Raw genomic sequence first — 18048 nt, forward strand, 5'->3', positions numbered from 1 at the left:
TGGAGACCCGGGATCGAATCCCATGTCGGGCTCCCGGTGCATGGAGCCTGCTTCTCCCTCTGCCTATGTCTCTGCCTCTCTCTCTCTCTCTCTCTCTCTCTGTGACTATCATAAATAAATAAAAATTAAAAAAAAAACCCTATCAATAAATGGGAGTAATAATAGTACCAATTTTGTAAGGTTGTTCTGATAACTTAATGAGATTATGCATAGTAGGCTTCAAAAGCTATTCTCATAGCTGATTTTTATAAATGAGATGGGCAACATGTTTTAGATGACTGCAAAGAATATTCTATAATTGTTAGATAGATTGTTATAGATTGTTATAGATTGTTAGAACAATCTATAATTGTTAGATACAGTAAGGAAAGGTGCATCTTGTGGTATAAATATTCAGAAAGTAAAAGATGGAAGAGAAGAAAAATGCTGGTTTCTAAAACAGCAAGGTTGTATGATGAAGGATTTTTATAAAACGACAGAAAAAATGGAAGAGAAAATCGACCCAGTTCTTCAGAAGAGTATATTATTGTGCTAAAGAAAATCTTGAGTCCTCTCTAGGATTATTTCCTGTAAGTCTGACTTCAAGGTCAAATCATATACCTTTAACAAATAACCCACAGTAAACATTCAAACATTCACAATTATGTTATATTTACATTACCATTGATCTGATTATTACCATGAACTGACTATGGCAGACATTTTCGTTTCATCTTTTTATTTGATTTTCATTTTGTTTGACCTAAGTGAATTACTCTTGGCTCATTCAACATGAAGCACAAGAGGAATCTTTTTGATATGTGTGCTATATACCTTGAGAAGAAAGGTTTATTTCAGCTGGTAAGAAAACAGAATTCCCTCCCAAAGGAAATAGATGAGAGGAACCAGACTTAATCAGGAAGTTCATATTCCATTCACTTATTCATCAAATATTTATCTAGTGCTTGGCACCATTCTTGGTGCCTGTAGCCAAATCCTCCTCGGACAGCCTAATGCATTTCGGGGCTTTTCAGGTTCCTGTTTCTCTTCCCCTACCCCAAGATTAAAAGATTAAGGTCTAAAATAAAAATTATTGCCGTTATCTTATAGCTTATTTATAGTATATAGGAAAGCTATTAATTTTTGTAATTTTATCTTGCATCTAGCCACCTTACTGAATTCCTAACACATTTCAGTTTTTTTTTAATATTTTATTTATTTATTCATGAGAGACAGAAGGAAAGAGGTAGAGACTTAGGCAGAGGGAGAAGCAGCTCCCTGTGGGGAGCCCGATGTGGGACTTGATCCTGAAACTCCGGGGTCATGCCCTGAGCCAAAGGCAGTCGCTCAACCACTGAGCCACTCAGGCATCCCTCAAATTATTTTTCAGTTCATTGTCTCCTTAGGAAAAAACAAGGGATTAATATATTTTTCAATTCAGTGCTTCCTTTCAAAAAAGTTTTTTTTTTTTTTTTCCATTTTATTGCATTGGTCAGGACCAACGGATATTCTTAAATAGTGAGGGCATGCTTATGTTGTTACTTGTTGAGGGGAATGTATTGACTATTTTCTTACTAGATATAGTGTTTTCTGTTGGTTTATCAAATTAAGAAAAAATTTTAAAGTAATAGCTTACTACTTAAAAAATCAGGAATGGAATTTGAACTTAATAATATGCTTTCTTAGCATTTATGGAAACGATCATTTGATTTTTCTGCATTCATTAATATAATTAGTTGATTCTTAATGTTGAACCATATTTATGTTTATATTTAGGATAAATTCTACTTGGTTTGGGATTTAGTTTGCTAATGTTTTATATAGAATTTTAGATTTATTATTTTCTGTTTATTATATCCTTTTTCTCCTCCTCCATTTCTTGACTTGGTTAGATTGATCAAGAGTGCTTTGTTCAATTTTATTTTCCTCCCAAGTTCTCTTTCCTGTTTCTATTTGACTAATGTTTATAATTATATTTTTGTACCATAGGCAAGATTTCATTAGTAACTGTAATTTTCTCCAGAACAAGGAAACACTTTGGGCTTGCTTTTATCTCCCCTTCTAGGTTTTATTGAAATTATCCTGAATTTGAGTTCTTGATTATGATCATTTTTTAAAAATTAACGCCTCTTCTATCTTATAAATTCTTTTCTTAATGGCACTGAACCTCACAGTAACATCAGCTTTCCATTAAACACGTCTTCTTTCTTGAACAAAGCTTTATTCTGATTTATTTTTCAGTGTTCTGCATTATGTCTGTGAGTAACTTCATTTAAAAAGGAAACCCTGGATGGTGTAAATTACATATAAAAACACCTAAGTGGTATACATTATTCTTTTCTGATTGGCAATTTGCCTGAGTTTTTCCCCTTTATACCTATATAGAAGTTGTTCCATTGCCTTCTTTTTACTATAAAAACATTTAAAAAGGTTAAGGCAAAAAAAAAATTAAGGCATTTTTTGGGGTGCCTCAGTGACTCAGTGGGTTAAATGGCTGCCTTCGGCTCAGGTCATGATCTCAGGGTCCTGGGATCTGTAGGGCTCCCTGCTCAGTGGGGAGTCAGCCTCTCCCTCTGCCCCTCCCCTCCCCACTCTGCTCGTGTGTGTGTGTGTGTGTGTGTGTGTGTGTGTGTGTGTGTGTGTGTGTTCGTGTTCTCTCTCTCTCCCTCAAATAAGTGAATAAAATCTTTTAAACAAAGGTAGATTAACTTCTGGGGTGTAATTTATATAAGATAACTGTCATTTAAGTGTGTGATTCACTGGATTTGGCAGTTGTATGCCCCTTTGAAGCCACTGTCACACTCAAGATACAGAACATCATCTACACAGGCTTTGTTCTGCCCCCTTACAGGTCATCCCTTCCTCCACTCTTGGACCTAGGTGACCATTGATATGTTTTCTGTCAATATATTAGTTTTCATTTTCTAGAATTTTGTATAATTGGAAGCGTAAAATACATGCTCTTTTGTGTCTGGCTTCTTTCACTCAACATAGTGATCTTCATGGTATTGTTGTATCTGTAGCTTTTTTTTTTCATTACTGGTTAGTATTCCACTGAATGAAAATACCACAATTTGTTTCTTCCTTCATCAGCAGACGTGTAGGTTGTTTCTAGTTTGGAGCCCTTAACAAATTAAGCCGCTACACTGGAAAAAGAAGAGCAAACTAAACCTGAAGTAAGCAGAGGAAGGGAATAACAAAGATTAGAGTAGAAATCGATGGAGTGACTAGAGGATGGAAAAACAATAGGGAAAACTAAGGGAACCAAAATATTGGTTCTTTAGGGAAAAAAATAAAAAACTGATAGACCTTCAGCTGGGTCGACCAAGAAAAAGAGAAGATTCAAATTACTAAAATCAGAAATGAAAGAGTAGATATTACTACTGAACTGACAAATAAAGAAGGATTACAAAGGAATGCTGTGAATGATTCTGTGCCGATAAATTATATAACTTAGATGGAGTGGACGCAAGACACAAATAAAGTGGCTGTGAACATTCATGTACAAGTCTTTGGTTGGTGGCATGTTTTCATTTCTGTTGGATAGATACCAAATAGCGGAGTTATGGTGTTCAGGAGCTCCACATCTTTGTCAAGAGTTAGTATTGTCAGCTTTTTACTCAGATCATTTCCAGTCAATGTGTAGAGTGTCTCACTGTGGTTCTAATCTGTTTCAACACAATTACTAATAATGTCGAGCCTCTTTTCCCATGCTTAATTGGCCACTTACATATCTTTTGCGAAGTATCTCCAAATTTTATGCCTATTTTTACAGGGCTATTTTCTTTATTATGGAGATTATACACATGCACAGAGAATTATTGACATAGTCTTAAAAATCACTTTGTAGAGGTATGATTCGCATACAAAAAGCTGGACATATTGAATATATACAACCTGTTGAGTTTAGAGTTAAATATACACCTGTGAAACCATCATCACAATCTGTGCCATAGGCCTATCCATTACCTCCAAGTTTCCTCCCACCCCCTTTTTATTACTGTTACTATTATTATTAGTGATAAGAACACTTAACATAAGATCTACCCTCTTAGCAAATTTTTAAGTATACTATATAGTATTGTTAACTGTAGGTAACTATGCTGTACTTTATCTTTTTTTTTTTTTTTTTAGATTTTATTTATGAGGGAGAGAAGAGAGCATGTGGGCTGGGAGTGGGTAGGGGAGAGAAGCAGAGGGAGAGGGACAAGCAGACTCTGCTGAGTGCAGAGCCTGTTGGTGGGGCTCGATCTCAAGACTCTGAGATCATGACCTGAGTCAAAATCAAGAGTTGGAGGCATAACTGACTGAGCTACCCAGCCCCCCCAGATCTCTAGAATGTATTTACCCTGCATAATTGTAGATTTTTACCCTTTGGCTCATACCTCCTGATAATCCCTTCTCCCATCCCCTGGTAGTCTCCATTTCACTCTTTGCTTCTATGAGATGGACTATTTTAGATTTATCATATAAGTGGGATCATGTAGTATTTGTCCTTCTGTGTTAGGCTTAATTCACTTAGAATAATGTCCTCCATGTTTATTCATGTTGTTGCACATGGCAGGATTTCCATTTTTAAAGCATATGTATATACACACATACAGCATATATATTCTTACTGAGCTCTTGATATATTTCTGGATACAAGTCCTTGTTAGATAACATTATTACATTTTCTTCCATCCTGTGGCTTGTTTTTTTTACTTTAAATTTATGTGTGTGTGTGTGAGAGAGAGAGCAAGAGAGAGAGATTGAAGTTGAGATTTTTCTGTGTGTGTGTAGGCAGTGTATTCAAATGGCAGAAAATTCAGAAGATACAAAATATATCTGATGATAAAGTCTTTTGCCCATCATTTTCCTCCCTCTGACAGCAGGTTTCCCTCCCTAGAGGCAACTGATGTTACCAGTTTCTGGTGAACTTTCTGGAGGTCCGTATTATGCATAAATATGAAAATGCATATACCTCATCTTTTTTTTTTAAAGATCGATCTATCTATCTATCTATCTATCTATCTATCTATCTATCTATCTATCTATTTATTTATGATAGACATAGAGAGAGAGAGGCAGAGACACAGGAGGAGGGAGAAGCAGGCTCCATGCCGGGAGCCTGACGTGGGACTCAATCCTGGGACTCCAGGATCGCACCCTGGGCCAAAGGCAGGCGCTAAACCGCTGAGCCACCCAGGGATCCCCTACCTCATCGTTTTTGAAAACTCACATGGTAGCGTACCTTACCAGTGCTTTGTACTTTGCTTTACACTTATCCATAGATCTTGGAGGTTGTTCCATTTTGGGACATAAATTTCTTTCTCCCCTTCTCGCTCCTCTTTTAATGATTGTATAGTGTTCCATGTTTCAGTGAGTTTAGCACTTATACTCTCAGACAAGAGGTCTGTGCTGGTGATTCTTTTTTTTCTCTACCTAATCTTCTACATGTTTCTAGATTTTTCTTCAATTCAGAAATTTCAACAGTCTGCTGGAGTTTAGAGGTGTATTTTTCTTAGCTGTTGCCCCTCCAAGGCCTTGCAATTTTATTGCTTTGTCTGTATGCTTTTCTTTCTTCATTCCCCCTTTTAGGGGAAAGGACTCTTTGAGGCTTCACTTTTTCTGGGCTCATTCTATCACATTGTATTTTCACTCTGATGGGAGAATTCTCTGATTGAATCTTCTGAATGATGGATTTATTTTTTTCTTTCATTCCATTCCAGTATTTCTACTTGTCTATTTAATGTACATTTAATCTCACTTCTGTTTGTGCTAGTACTGGTTTCTGGACCTGCCCTGAGAACGTGGTGTCTACGATGATGATGCTGACTGAGGGCGGGAACTGGCCTCCTATGGACTCGAGTGTGCTGTGTGCTGAGTTTCTAGTCTGCACAGGTGGGGCCCTGTTGCTTCTACCATCTGGGAGAGGCACATGCTGTTGCTCAACCAAGGAGACTCGTACTTGTGCCACCACCGGGGTGTGTGTGTGTGTGTGTGTGTGTGTGTGATCATACAGGTGTGTCTGTGTGTGTATGTATAAATACGTACATATGCGTGCCCAGGCAGTGCACAGAGACTCCGTTGTTTGTCCCCACTGGGACAAAGAGATGGAGTGGAGTCGGGACAGAATGGAGAAGAGATGCTTGGAATTATTCTTGTGGGCTTCCTGTCAGGGTGTGTGGCTGATATAGGACAATAGGCTGGATGGACTGTTCTTAATTGAGGAAGTGGGAAGAGAGTTGCCCTACAGATGGAGAATTTCACAGCTGATCCCGAAATACGCTTCCTCATTTCTTTATTCAAGTTGCAGTTAATCATCATAACCGTCTCAGGGCCTGCTTCTGCTCTCAGTACTGTCATTTCTGGATTGGGTTTTCCTCCCCAGGCCCAATGTAGCTTGTCCCATCTCCTACCACATCCACCGTTGCCCACTGTGGCCCACTTTGGTTTTAGTTTCTCAACTCTGGCTAAATTTGATTTTTTTATGTAGACTTGATCCTGTCTGCTGTACCTCTTCCAGAAATTTCTCAAAATTTGTTTGACCGATGGCATCCATCCCTGTTTTATGGCTTGTTAAATGGGTTCATTCTCATGTTTACGTTTCTTTTGTCATTTTCATGTGATTTGAGTGGCAAGGGCATCAAATACGGGGGCTTGGCTCTCCACCATTGTGGACTTAGTGCTCCTCATTACTTTTCCCTGGCAGGGATCTAATAGCCTCTTTAACGAGTTTCTCTCCTTGTTTGTTCTCCATCCACAAAATTTTAATAATAGCAGCAGCTACTAGATTGTTTGCTGGGTGTCATGTATTGCATCAGAGTGGATTTAATTGTGGTTTTGTTTTTGTTTTTGTACCTCCTGTGTACCAGGCAGGTATCATTCTGGTTATGCACTGCTGCTTAACAAACCACCCCAAAATGAAGTAGGTCAAAACACAAATTTATTCCTAGCTCTTGCTGTTCTGTGAGTTGCCTGTCCTCAGCTATGTGGTTCTTGCTTGAAGTCTCTCATGTGGTCATCTGAGGGTTCAACCAGGCTGGGCTCCTAAGATAACACATTTGCGGCTGGCAGTTGGCTAGAGTGGTACCTCTCTGTGGCTTGGGCTGCTCAAAGCACGGTTGATGGGTTCCTGAAGGACACGTTCCCAAGAACAGATATTCTGAGACAGGAAATGTCGCATCACTTCTGCATTGTTCTTTTGGTCAGAGAAGCAACAGAGAACCACCTTGATTCAACAGGGTGGATTGATAGACTCCAGCTCTTGATGAGGAAGTAGCCAAGTTACGTTGCAGATAAGCCTGTGGGATATGATTGCCCCAGGCCCAGTGCTGAGGTACAAAGATAGCCGATACCATAGTTCCTTACCCCTTACGGAGCAGGGGCAGAAGCAGATAGGTAAGTAGGCAGTGATAATGCAAACGATAAGTGTCATGAAAGGGCCACATACAGGGCCCTGATGACAGCATTGTGGGGGAACCTAACCCATCCTGGGCGTGTGCTGCTGGGCTGGGGATGGAGAGGTTGGTTGAGAAAGAAGGCATCTTACCAGGGGTATTTTTGGATCTGAGTCTCGAGGCACACGCGGGCATTGGCTAGATGAACAAGAAGGAGGAAGGCATCCCAGGGTGTGTCTACACCATGTCTCTGTCTGAGATGTGCACAGAATTAAAACTATTTTTTACACTTTTCAGCATGGCATTTGGCTGACTGCTGTTTGTGTCCTTTGCTTCCTTGGGTGATTTTGAGGACTGCTTTCCTCGGGCTTGAATTTCATAGTGAGCTGAAATTCACTGGCTATAAAGATTACCATCTGCCCAGGCTCACAACTGCCAGAGGAAAAGCACTTGGGTCACTGAAGGCAAATGGACGTGGGTGGTGTCTCCTGCATTTTTATTCCTGGCACGGGCATCAGTGACACTTAGGGATGGCTGAAGATTAAAGGAGGAGACATCGGTTCTGTTGTCAACATTTTCTCTTCAGCTGAGGTAGTTCAGCTGGTCACAAAACCCTCTAAACAGAGGATTGTCATCCAGCCCATATTCTCTCTTCTTATTTACAAAGTCCTTCCTTGCTCTTTTGACTCTGAACAGAGCTTTGAAAAGACGTTTTATTTTGTAGTTGGCCTAAGTAATTTTTAGTGTAGTACAGGAGACACAGTGTGGCTTTAGAGGATATATATGTATATATATATGCTATTGTACACACACACACACACACACACACACACACACGTGTTTTACTGAAAGTTTATACATTATGCTCTGCTCACCACAAGCGTAGTAGCTACCATGTGTCACCACACAACACCATTACAGTACCATTGACTATATTTCCTACACTGTACCCTTCCTCCCCCTGACTTACTCATCCCTTAACTGGAAGCCTGTACCTCCCAATCCCCTTCACTCATTTTGCCTGTCTCCCACCCCTCCCCTCTGGTAACTATCAATTTGTTCTCTGTATTTCTGGATCTGTTTCTGCTTTTTGTTTAGTTTTGCTTTTCAGATACCACATGTAAGTGAAATCAGATGGTATTTGTCTTTGTCTGACTTGTCACACTTAGCATAATAATCTCTAGGTCCACCCACGTTGTCACAAACAACAAGATCTCATCCTTTTCTATGGCTGAGTAATATTCCTCTGTGTATGTGTGTGTGTGTGTGTGTGTGTGTGTGTGTGTGTACACGTACCACATCTTCTTTATCCATTCATCTATGGATGGGCATTTGGGTTGCTTTTATATCTCGGCTATTGTAAATGATGTTGCAATGAACATAGGGGTGCATGTATCTTTTTGAATTAGTGTTTTCGTATTCTTTGGGTAAATACCCAGTCATGAAATTGCTGGATCATATGGTATTTCTATTTTCAATTGTTCAAGGAACCTCCACGGTGTTTTGTACAGAGGCTGCACCAGTTCACATTCACATTCCCTCCCACAATACCTAAGGGTTCCTTTTTTGCTACATCCCTACCAGCACTTGTTACTGTCTTTTTGTTTCTAGCCATTCTGACATCTGTAAGATGATATCTCATTGTGGCTTTGATTTTAATTTTCCTGATGATGAGTGACGTTGAGCATCTTTTCATGTGTCTGTGGGCCATCTGTATGTCTTCTTTGGAAAAATGTCAATTTAGATCTTCTGTCCATTTTTTAATCAGATTACTTGTTTTGTTTTCCAGAGGTAAACATTTTTTAATCTTTGCCAATCTGATGGGAAGAATACCTTGTTTTCATTTTCATTTTGTTTGCTGTTGATATGGAACAATTACTGTTACTGGGTATATTTATATCCTTTGTCCATTTTTGTATCAGGCTGTTTTAATGTTTTAAAAAGTTGATTCTTAAAACCCTTAATATACTAAAGCAAACAACTTGTGGTCATTTATGTTCAAAATCTTTTTCCAGTTTGCTGTTATGTTTTCACTTTTACTAATTGTGTGTTTTTGGCATATAGAAAAAAAATGTGAAATCTTTTAGTCTTTTCCTTTATGGATTCTGCTTTGGTTTTGGGTTTAGAAAGCTCTTCCCAAGTGCAGGATTATATGTACTCTTCATGTAAATCAGGAATCCTCAAACTAAGGCCAAGAGGTAAAATCTGACCAGCCATCTGTTTTTGTACAGTCCATGAACTAAGATTTTTTTTTTTACTTTTTATTTTGAAGTAATTATAGACTCATGGAAAATTACTAAAAATGCGTAAGGAGGTCCCAGGTGCCCTTTACCCAGTTTCCTCCAATGGTATAATATCTTAGAAATACCAGGAAATTGAAATTGATGTAACCCACAGAACTCATTCAGATTTCATCACTTTTACATGCACTCGTTCGTGTGTGGGTGCCTGTGGGCATTTAGTTCTGTGCACTTCTGTCACATGTGTAGATTTTTTTTTTTTTTACTGGCGTTCAGTTTGCCAACATACAGCATAACACCCAGTGCTCATCCCATCGAGTGCCCCCCTCAGTGCCTGTCACCCAGTCACCCCCACCCCCCGCCCACCTCCCTTTCCACCATCCCTTGTTCATTTCCCAGAGTTAAGAGTCTCTCCTGTTCTGTCTCCCTCTCTGATATTTCCCACTCATTTTCTCTCCTTTCCCCTTTATTCCCTTTCACTATTTTTTATATTCCCCAATTGAATGAGACCATATAATGTTTGTCCTTCTCTGATTGACTTATTTCACTCAGCATGATACCCTCCAGTTCCATCGAAGCAAATGGTGGGTATTTTTCGTCTCTAATGGCTGAGTAATATCCCACTGTATACATAGACCACAGCTTCTTTATCCATTCATCTTTTGATGGACACTGAGGCTCCTTCCACAGTTTGGCTATTGTGGACATTGCTGCTATCAACATCGGGGTGCAGGTGTCCCGGAGTTTCAGCACGGCCACAGTCAGGATACAGACTGGTTCATTACTAGGAGGCTCCGCCCTGCTCTCCTTTTATAGCCACGCCCACCCTCCCCCTCCCCCCCAACTCTCACCCCTGACACCAGTGGTCTTAAAAGTTGTTTTTACATTTTTTAAAATTTTTTAAATTATTTTTTTAATTTATGATAGTCACAAAGAGAGAGAGGCAGAGACACAGGCAGAGGGAGAAGCAGGCTCCATGCACCTGGAGCCCGACGTGGGATTCGATCCCCGGTCTCCAGGATTGCGCCCTGGGCCAAAGGCAGGCGCCAAACTGCTGCGCCACCCAGGGATCCCTGTTTTTACATTTTAAATAAAGATTTTACTTATTTATTTGAGGGGGGAGGGGCAGAAGGAGAGCAAGAAGCAGACACCTGCTGAGCAGGGAGCCCAGTGTGGGGCTTGATCCCTGGGATCATGACCTGAGCCAAAAGAAGATGCTTAACCGACTAAGCCACCCAGGCACCCCTGTTTTTACATTTTTAAATGGCTGGGGGGAAAGAGAAGATTTATATATTTCATGAGACCTGAAAACTGAAATTCAAATTTCCACATCCAAATAAAATTTTACCAGAATGTAGCTCCTGCCTATGGCTGCTTTTGCCCTGCAATAGCAGACTCGAGAGACAGCAACAGAGACTATGGCTTGCAAAGCTGGAAATATTTACTCTCTTGTCCTTTATAAAAAAATATTTTCTGAGGCTGATATAAATCGTCCTGTATTATTGCTTTTTTGATGTTTATTCTTGATATTTATTTTTGCAGGTGGTATGAGCGAAGGACATAACTTAATTGTTTTCTACATGGTTAACTAACTTCTCCACCAGCATTAATTGAACAACCTGTGTTCTGTAGCTGCCGTGTGTTAAGTCAGATCTGTTCGGTCAGTTTCAGGAATGACGGTGAATCATCAAGCCCTTTGGGCAGGATATATGTTCCCCGGGAGTTCTCTGGGGATGAGAAGCCCTTTCTCTCTGCATTAGCACTCGGTGTTCAAGCCAGACGTGTCCGTGCACAATGGTATCTAATCGCCCAGGTCTAGTTCTAAGTGCAGACACTATGGTAGGGTCCTGTTTTATTTTTCTGGAGCCCGTGGGGATTGCTGACAGCCAGATGGAGCTGTTTGTTAATGGGCTTTGGTCCTTTATGTTGGATCTCTCTGGAGCTGGCTGGCTCTTAAAATCCTTTGAGAGAAGTGGCTTCATTTATTTCTCTGACGCTGGTGGATCAGGAATTATATTTTTAAGAAACACTTCTGAAGGATAGCTTACCGCCCGGTGCTGGTACAGATGCAGAGATGTGTGTGGTGGTAGTGGGGGTCTCTGGTCCCGGAGGTGCCTGTTGAATGAAATCTGTGACGAGGGGACAGGTAGTGGAGGGCTGTTAGCCTCTGCTCTGGACTCTTGCGGGGGCTGTACCTTGCTTGTTCCTGGCTGAGTGACCTTGGGCCCACCCTCTAACCTCCCTGGGCCTGTTCTCTTAGTAGGAAAACAGGGTTAGTAAAGCTCACCTCCCTCTCCTTCCGCCTCATCCCTGAGTTATTTTAGGGGCTAAATAAGATATAATGTCTAAAGCTTGCAGAGTGCCTGGTGGAGAGTATGAGCTTAAGACATTTCATTTCTTTACCTTCCCTCCCCTTGACTTATAGGTGTATGTGAGGATGGCTGAGAAGAGTATGGATTTTGTCTCCAAGTCCTGGAATCTTTCTTAGCCCTAAGAACTGGGTTTCTGTTTGGGGGTTGTGTTATGTTTCTCAGTCACCTCCTAGCCCAGGCTTGCAGGGTGCTCAACTGGCCATCTTTTGCTCTTTGCCTAGAGTGGGTTCAGGTGACCCAAGAAGCACCCTCTGGCCAGGTGTCTGAGCCAGGCAAGACAGCTTGTGGGCTGTTTGTCCTTCTGGCCTCCTTAAATGGACTGTGGTATAAGGTTCCCCAGGGGAGTCCCTGCAGTGAGAGGTGCTGGCTTGTGACAGAGGCAAACGGCCTTGGGTCTGGTATCACCGAAGCAAGTGACTGAAGGTGACCTGGGTGGGAATCCACCCAGGGAAGCAGCTCCCACATGGGTAAGAATGTCAGGTACCTGGTGACCTTGGTCGAAGTCTTTGCTGAACACAGTCGTTTGGATGGGACCTGCCTTCTTGTCCTAAGGATGGGCTCCGTGGACTTACGGGCAGCGCATGGGGCTGTTGAACTTGGGTTTACTTGATTTTGCTAGAACTGCAGCAATTTCTGATCTTCTGTAATTTCGCTGTGTTTGAAACATGACCCGGTGTGGCAACATTGTTTCTTCTGCCTGGGAAACACATCCCTCAGAGTGTCTCAGGCCATCTGACCTTGGTGTTGGTGACACTCCTCCCCTGTCCTTCCCTTCCCTTTCCTTGGCATCTGCCGCCTGCTTCAGGTGCTATTCAGAAGGGAGTGTGTCTGGACAATGAGTGTAGCCCCTGAACTCCTGACCTGTTAATTCTTTCCCTTCTTGTCTGCCCTGTGTGCTTTTTCTGAGGTTTTTTTTTTTTTTTTTTTTTTTTTAAAAAACACTCCGTGGCCCACTTTCCTGCTGAAGAGCTGGGCCTCAGCCTACAGCGCACACAAGTGCTTAAGCCTGTTACTTAAGAGCCCTCAGAGTCCGGACCCCCCTGCCTTGCAGGCCCCATTTCCTGCCGTCCGCCCCCCCCCCCCCACGGCTCCCATCGTCCCCACCCCTCCGGGCGGTGGCCCCAGCTGTGTGTCTGTGCAGCCACCCGCGCAGTGTCGCCCGTGCAGTGCTCCCTGCCAGGGCAGCTGCTCTCCCACCAAGGGGCTCCCCCTGCAGCTGCCCGAGCACACACGGTCCCACCTGCACGGGGCGTCGTCCCACTTGGCCGAGTGTGGCTGAAGTAGAGCGGTTTTCTGCGGCCGCAGAGCCCTTGGGAGAGCGGGGGTCGGGGTGGCAACTGTCCCCTCCCAGACCCTCCTGAGCGGCCGCGTCGCCCACGCTCTCCAGGCGCTGCAGCAACTGTGCCCCTCGCCCCTGTGCCCCTCGCCGCTGTCCCCCTCGCCGCTGTCCCCCTCGCCCCTGTGCCCCTAGCCCCTGTGCCCCTAGCCCCTGTGCCCCTTGCCGCTGTCCCCTCGCCGCTGTCCCCTTCGCCCCTGTGGCCCTAGCCCCTGTGCCCCTAGCCCCTGTGCCCCTTGCCGCTGTGCCCCTTGCCGCTGTCCCCTCCCCGCTGTGCCCCTCGCCTCTGTCCCCTTCACCCCTGTACCCCTTGCCCCTCGCCCCTGACCCCCTCGCCCCTGTGCCCCTCGCCCCTGCCCCCCCTCGCTGCTGTGCCCTCGCCTCTGTGCCCCTCACCCCTGTGCCCCTGGCCCCCTTGCCGCTGTCCCCTCGCCCCTGTGCCCCTTGCCCCTGTTCCCCTCGCTCCTGTGCCCCTCGCTGCTGTGCCCCTCTCCCCCTCGCCCCTGTGCCCCTCGCTGTTGTCCCCTCGCCGCTGTTCCCCTCGCCTCTGTCCCCCTCGCCCCTGTCCTCCTCGTCCCTGGCCCCATCGCCCCTGTGCCCCTCGCTGCTGTGCCCCTCGCCTCTGGCCCCATCGCCTCTGGCCCCCTTGCCCCTGTGCCCCTCACCCCGGCCCCCTCGCCCCTGGCCCCTCGCCCCTGGCCCCATCACCCCTGTGCCCCTCGCCGCTGTCCCTTGCCCCTGTGCCCCTCGCTGATGTCCCCCTCCCCCGTGTGCCCCTCCCCCCTGTGCCCCTCGCCCCTGTGCCCCTCGCCCCTGGCCCCCTTGCCCTGTGCCCCTCGCTGCTGTCCCCTTGCCCCTGTGCCCCTCGCCCCTGTCCCCCTCGCCCCTGTGCCCCTCACCGCTGTGCCCCTCGCCGCTGTCCCCTCGCCCCTGTCCCCCTCGCCCCTGTCCCCCTCGTCGCTGTGCCCTCGCCCCTGGCCCCCTCGCCCCGTCCCCCTAGCCGCTGTCCCCTCGCCCCTGACCCCCTCGCCCCTGACCCCCTCGCCCCTGTCCCCCTCGCCCCTCTGCCCCTCGCCCCTCTGCCCCTCGCCGCTGTGCCCTCGCCCCTGGCCCCCTCTCCCCTGGCCCCCGCGTCCACCACCTCGTCCCCTGGGGCCGACCGTCCTGGTCCCTGTGCACCCCGACTCCGCGTGTGAATCCCTTGCCGCCCCCCCCGCCCCCAGAAGAGCCCCTGGCGCCCGCGAGGCCCCGAGTGTGTTGGGCCAGATGCACGAATGAGCGGCTTTTCTTCCCGCGCCTCTAATTCGCGGTTTGGAGGAGTCGAGCACCCTGGTAATTAGGCTACTTCACTCGGCCCTGTGTTGGAAAACATCTCTCTTTTGGTCGATAGAATAAATAGAAAGTAATAATTATTTTGTCCCATTCCCTCCACCGTCTGTCTCATAGAGACAATCACTTTTTTGTTTTTGTTTTTTACCACTTGAAGATGCTTAAAACATTTAATTATGTATGTGAGAGGAATATAGTCTTTAGGTAGGTTTTGTCAAACAGCAGCTCTACCTACTTCGAAGATAGCTCTCCCTTACCCCAGCCGCTTCCCCGGCCAGCAGTCTTAACAACAACAACAACAACAACAACAACAACAACAACAACATAATAATAATCTTCACTTTGGACAGTTGATGTTCTTCTCTAGCATCTGTGAAGGGTAAATAAAGACATCTTGAGAAATCCTTGCTGTTTATCGATCTCTCGTATGTAGGCTTCATGACAAGCCTCGGATCCTTCCCACAGGTGGGTATCCCATAGCCACTGCCGCGCTGCCACGGGGGAGCCACCTCCTAGTTTATAGGCAGATAAGGTTGTAAGATTTTTTTTTTCATTCCTTGACTTTTTTCCCTTCCTTTGTTTCTGTCCCTCTGCTGCCTGGGTCTGATCTGAAATCCTTCCACTTGCCTGCGTTCGCAGGGCTTATTTCTGCCTCTGCGCTCAGAATGTCCCGAGGGCCAGACTGACCAGGGTTAGAGCCCCTTTCTTGTGTGTCCCTCCTTCTGGTCTTTTTTTCTACTTTCCTTGTCTGGCTACTTAGTTGCAAAAACTTGTTTGGGCTGTTTTGCTTTAGAATGTCCTATTCCTGCTGCTTCTTTTACTGTTTGGACTATGGTCAGACTCTTGGTCGTCAGCTGCCTTTGTCTTTGCCGGTGAATCAGTTAGCCTTGAGAATAAAAAGAAATCCCCCACATCCAGTCTGAGTCACGTCTGTAGGAATGTGGGAATTAGATCTGGAGCAACCAGGTAGCCAGGCGGATCTCAAGCCTGGAAATGCATTTGCACTTTGGGGAGAGAGCCGGGCACACTTCAGGCTTCTCACAAGGACGCTGTGGGGGAAGCTTTGTCTCGGGCTTTGAAGAGTTCCACAGAAAATTTTCTTTTTGGGGGGCAGGGAGGAGGAAAAACATTTTTTAGCTCCTTTGTGGTAAGATGCAGATTCTTGAATCAACACAACAGTGCTTAATGCCAGCAAGAGTGTTATTGGGAGAACACTGTGTATGCATCCTGTACAAGGAGGAAAAAAAATGTAAAAACTTTTTTTGACCAAGTGTGACCTATTTGAATATAGTCACATATTTCTTCCTAATTCAACAAATTCTCATCTCCGGTTGGTTTTAGGTTTGGGTTCAGGGTTTAAGAACATTCTTCCCTTCACAGGTAGGGTGTATATGTCACAGGACCCTGTAAAAGGACAGTTTGAACTCCGGGAGCTCATAGAAGTGGAAATGTACTTCTATTTCCTCTTTTTAATTTAGAGAGTTTAGAACCTACAGTGCTTCACTTATTTCCCCATGGGTATTTTGGGGACTCTAAAAATGGTAGTTTCTCTCTGAAGGAAGATTCAAATCCTCACATGCACACACGAAATTTGCACATAATTTTTGGCATGAGGGGCTTCTGGATTCCTGCAAAAGAGTCCCTGCTATAGAGGAATGGTGAACTTTAATTTTTAAGGCAAGGACACTTATAGTCTTACTAAATGTGTAAGGCATTTTTTTAAAAGATTTTATTTTAATTGTTTATTTTTTAGGGAGGGAGAGAGGGAGTGGGGTGGAGGAAGGGAGAGGGAAGCAAGAGACTCTTAAGCAGGCTCCATGCTCAGGGTGGAGCCCAGTATGGGGCTTGATCTCACAACCCATGAGGTTATGACCCGAGCCAAAATCAAGAGTTGGATGCTTAACTGACGAGGTACCCCTAAGGATTGTATTTTTTAAGTAATCTCTACACCCGATGTGGAGCTTGAACCCACAACCCCAAGATCAAGAGTTACATGTTCCATCAACTGAGCCAGCCAGGTGCCCCAAGGTGCAAGGTTTTCTAAGCATAGCCAAGTGATGTAGGCCTTAGGCCTGGACTCCACAGTAGCCCCTTGGCACTTGCTATTGGTAGTTGAGTCCTGCCTTATTCTGTTCTCATTTGAATGATTGTTGCCCTTGAAAATATTTGGTCTGAGATGATGATTAATCAACAAGTCACTTAGTACATATTCCACTTTGTATAGTATACTGTTTCATCCAGGTCCTTGTTCTGAAAACCAGAAATGCCCCTTCTTTAAACTTGTTTTTATTGAATATGGAGGTACATTCCATATACTTAGTACTGTGTCAGATGATAGCACAAAAACATGAAATTTAGAACCTATTTTTTTTAAGATTTTATTTTTAAGTAATCTCTACATACAGTGTGGGACTTGAACCCAAGACCTTGAGAATCAAGAGTCCCAATGCTCCACTGACTGAGCCAGCCGGGTGCCCCAGAACCAGGCTTTGTAAGATGAATGAATGGTACAGTTACGAGATATTAGGTGAAGGGTGGGAAAGAACTAACATTTATGAAGAGATTCTAATAGGCACATTATGTGTTTTATTTAATCCGTATACCCTCCATGTCCTAGATGGAAAAATGGGGGCTCAGAGAGATTGGGTGCCCTACCCTAGGCCCGGCGAGGGGCAAAGCCAGACTTCAAGCCCAGGCACTTGGACTCTTAAGCCTGCATCTCCCTTCTTTGCTTCTTTTGTTACAGATCAGAGTGGATGGAGTGGGTTAGGGTAGGAAGAGCATAGAGCGGAGGACCTTAGATGGAGTTTCCACACTAGGTTAACTTTCTGATCTTTATGAAACTTCACTTACCCTCTGTTGATTACCAATCATGATGTAAGATTTTCTCAATTGGTCTGTTTTCTGCTTATCTTCTACATCACTCACCTCTGCGGAGGAGCATCGAAGTAATGTAGCTCAGCTTTAGAATAGAGACCAAAGACCTGAATTCCTCACATTTCTGCTCGACTTATGCATGTCACTTCTAAGCCTTCTTTCTGACACAGAACCACTTGGGTGGTCTCTGAGGGGCTTTAATGCCCCAGACCCTTGTGTGATTTTCGTGTAAAAATGTCAGTGGAGGCATGCCATCACTTAGCTTTCCATTGACAGGTGGGGGGAAAACAGTTTTTTTGTTTTTGTTTTTGTTTTTAAGGTAGAGTCACATTTTCTTTGAATATGCACTCTTTGAGGGAGGTTTAATCTGTGTTTTTGGAAAGCTGTCTGCCTGGGCTTCTGAGTCCTCCAGATGGCCTGCACACACCTGACCAGTCTTGGGGCAGAGTCTCTGTGCCATGAGTCTTAATGATCATTAGTTAGGGACGAGCTTCTGTAAGTACCTCTCCTTATAATTTCTCAGCCTGGAGCGT

The 18048-nt window shown here is 44.5% G+C and overlaps 1 protein-coding gene across 3 annotated transcripts in view; it reads left to right on the forward strand.

Moving 5' to 3' along the window:
- The window catches only part of SNX30 (sorting nexin family member 30), a 108709-nt gene that overhangs the window by 18266 nt on the left and 72395 nt on the right, over positions 1-18048 (forward strand). The gene's annotated exons all lie outside the window — the stretch shown is intronic.

This window comes from Canis aureus, chromosome 10, assembly GCF_053574225.1.
Source record: "Canis aureus isolate CA01 chromosome 10, VMU_Caureus_v.1.0, whole genome shotgun sequence".
Taxonomy (NCBI): Eukaryota; Metazoa; Chordata; class Mammalia; order Carnivora; family Canidae; genus Canis; species Canis aureus.